At 37.1% G+C, this 3,479-nt stretch overlaps 1 non-coding gene across 1 annotated transcript; it reads right to left on the bottom strand.

Annotated features, from left to right (window-relative positions):
* Positions 1-374: 374 nt before the first annotated feature.
* On the bottom strand, positions 375-479 carry LOC123456874. The gene has a single exon (XR_006634747.1). It is a non-coding gene; the product is annotated as a U6 spliceosomal RNA (small nuclear RNA).
* Positions 480-3,479: the final 3,000 nt, after the last annotated feature.

The raw sequence follows: 3,479 nt of genomic DNA, 5'->3' as shown, positions 1-3,479 counted from the left end.
TCATATTATGGGGCCAGTCAACATTCTGTTATGGGTAGGGGAGGACCTAGGAAGGCCATTCATCTTGAAGAGCTAGTGATCTTTAATTTTTCTTGGGGAATAGGGAATGATTCTCTTCTCTGGTGTACTCACTGGTAAGTGATGGGAAGAAGAAAGAGTAAATTGGCACTGAGGGGTGATAGGAGAGATTACTGTGTGGTGTGTATGACCAAAATGTATATATGTATGAAAATGTCAAAAAACAAACATAAGTAAATAATTGCTTAGAACAAAGTACTTTCTTAATTCTTGAAAGGGCAAATAAACAAATTAAAGTACATAAAGCAAAAAAAAATCTCTAAATTGATTAAGCTATTGATCATCTCAGGAAGACCACAGTTGCTATCAAACTGTCTGATGTTCTAATTCCTTGCGCAGGGGCCATGCTAATCTTCTCTGTATTGTTCCAATTTTAGTATATGTGCTGCCGAAGCGAGCACTGATGTTCTAATTCAACTGGTATGTTTTACCAAAGTAATAGGTAGTAACAGAAAGGCAAAACATAAATAAATCCTTGCAAAAACATAGAAAAATAAAGACTTCTACACTGTTATCAGAAATGTAAATTAGCATAGCTATTAGGGAAACAGTATGGAGGTTAATTTAAAAAAATGTAGAACTAACATATGAGCCAGAAATACCATGACTGGATATATGTCCAGAGAGCATCATGTATGGAATCTATCAAAAGACACACAAATAACACATGAAAAACATGTAGTATGCTTAATAAAAAGTATACTAGTCAGTCACAAGAAAACATGAATACTTGTCATTTGTAACATCATGGACAAAAAGCATGAGAGCATTACTTTTAGTGACAAGTACTACATAATCTAATGTACATGGATGCTCAATAGTTAATCCAGTACATATTGAGACCAGAATAGCATTTTACAGAGTCTATGGAGATATGAAAAGGAAAAAGAGGGATGGTTAGCTGATAAGTACATTATAGTTAGGAGGATAAATTGTAGTGTTCTATGATACAGTAAGATGAACATAATTAACAACAATATGGTTTCATCATAATCCAACATATAAATGATCAAAAATTGACATTGTGACTCATAGATACGTACAAATACTATAAAATTTTATAGTCAAAATTTAAAATCCTAGTTAAGCTCCATTTATACATATATTCAAGTGTAATTTTCAAAACTATTTTATTTACTTATTTAGTTATTTATTACAGTGAGCAAGAGAGAGAGTTTGAAAGCAAGAGAATGGATGTTCCAGGGACTCTAGACCCTGAAAATGACCACCAGACACATGCATCCCCTTGTAAGTCTGGAGTTACCTGTGTACTAAAGAATCAAATCCAGGTTGTTAGACTTTGCAGGCAAGCACATTAACTTCTGAGCCATCTCTCCAGTCCATTAAGTATACTATTCATTCAAGCTTTTTTTTTTTTTTCTTGAGGTAGGTTCTCACTCCACCCCAGGCTGACCTGGAATTCACTATGTAGTCTCAGGGTAGCCTCGAACTCACGGTGATCTTCCTACCTCTGCCTCCCAAGTGCTGGGATTAAACGCATGCACCACCACGCCTGGCTTTCATTCAAGATTTTAATTACTGGTGACTAATGTATCAATATCAAAATAAGAAATGTTAAATAACCCCCTTGCTTAAAAAGCATTATAGTTCTCATGTTCTATGGTATTTTGTGGGCCACATATTTCTTCTTGAGGCACATGGGGAGCCCTTTTACTCAACATGGTTTTGAGTAGAACATTTGAGTGTGTTTTAGCAAAGTAGGATCAGAGTAGGCCATAAACTCTTCCTAAGCTACTTCATCTCAGCATCATACAATGCAATCTAGACCTCTTGTGATTTTTCAGACAATATGTAATCTTATCCATCTAGGTATTTTTGTTGTCTCTAATTTTCCTAATCATTCTGCTTAGGACCTTCTACTGTGATGTAATGGGGAAACACATATTATTTATTTAGTTGAGAGAGAGAGAAAGGTAGACAGAGAGAGTATGAACTCTCCAGGTCCTTTTGCCACTGCAAACGAACTCCAAAAACATGTTCCACTCTGTGCATCTGGCTATACATGGATACTGGAGAATCAAACCTGGGCCATCAGGCTTTACCAGCAAGCACCTACCATTTAGCCACCTCTCCAGCCTAGAGAAGTGTAATTGTAATAAGTAACATTCGTGCTCTTATTTTTTCTTCTAGGAATCCTTTGATGTATTTGAAAGAAAGCTCATTTTTCCTCCTATTGACTTTGTGTTGCAAGGAAAATTTCATCCTTACTATATTCCCTTGTGACAGGAAAGCCCATGGCCAGGTTGCAAACTATGTCTAAGCTAAAATATCTCAGTCTTCCTGGTAACATACTTGGCTAGGAAGGATGCTGGCTCTTTCTTGGATCTAACTCTAAATTTTCCAGGAAATTTTGCTACATGGCCTTGAGATAGCCTTGAAAACTATCCAGAAAGGAAATTTGGGATTCTGAAGATTGTAGTAAATCTCTAGTCTTGCATTAAAAGAAGGAATGACATATTACAAAATCATAGTAATAAAAACAGTATGGTACTGGCATAGAAACAGAAGTATAGACAAATGGAACAGAACCAAGGCCAGGACTTTGGGTCAAGTAACTACAGCCATTTGATATTTGACAAAGGCCCTAACAATGTAGGCCAGAAAAAGACAGCATCTTCAACAAATTATGCTGGGAAAACTGGATAACCATATGCAGGAAAGTTAAACTCTATCCACACATCTTGCCATGCAAACAAATCAAGTCCCAATGGATAAAAGATCTCAATATAAGACCAAAAACTTGGCTACTACTGGAAGAAAAGATAGGAGGAACTTTCCATGATATAGGGATGGGAAAAGACTTCCTGAAAGAAAAAAAAAAAAAAACCAGCAGCTCAGGAACTTAAACAATCACTCAACCATTGGGATCTTATGAAGCTGAAAAGTTTCTTCACAGACGAACATACAATAAGCAGAGCCAATAGATTAATTTCTAGAATCTACGAAGAACTCAGAAACCTAAACAATAAAAAGTCAAACAACCCACTCACAAAATGGGGCAAAGAACTAGACAGGGTATTCTCAGAGGAAGAAATACAAATGACAATGTCAGAATACTTGATGACCCACCAAAGGTCAGTTGTAAGACAGTTAGCCAAAAACACCATATGCTGTTGGTATGGATCATGAATTGACCTGGCTGTAATCTGGAAGAGAGTCAGTCCCCAGACAGTTAGCTCAACTAGTGCCAGAATGTCCTACATGAGTGACTGGGAGAAAATGACCAACATCTGTCCAAGCAACTCGTGGCCTAAGCTATTCAGCAGCAAACAACCTGACGTGATGCTCACACAAGTACAATAGTGGTGCACAGCTATGGTGGGTAACCTAACTGATCCACTCACTGGAACAGAACCCATAGCTGGAGCTGGGAAACAAGT

Source organism: Jaculus jaculus, chromosome X, assembly GCF_020740685.1.
Source record: "Jaculus jaculus isolate mJacJac1 chromosome X, mJacJac1.mat.Y.cur, whole genome shotgun sequence".
NCBI classification, from domain to species: domain Eukaryota; kingdom Metazoa; phylum Chordata; class Mammalia; order Rodentia; family Dipodidae; genus Jaculus; species Jaculus jaculus.
Note: the sequence above shows the minus strand (reverse complement) of the source record. Positions and strands in the feature narration are given on the sequence as shown.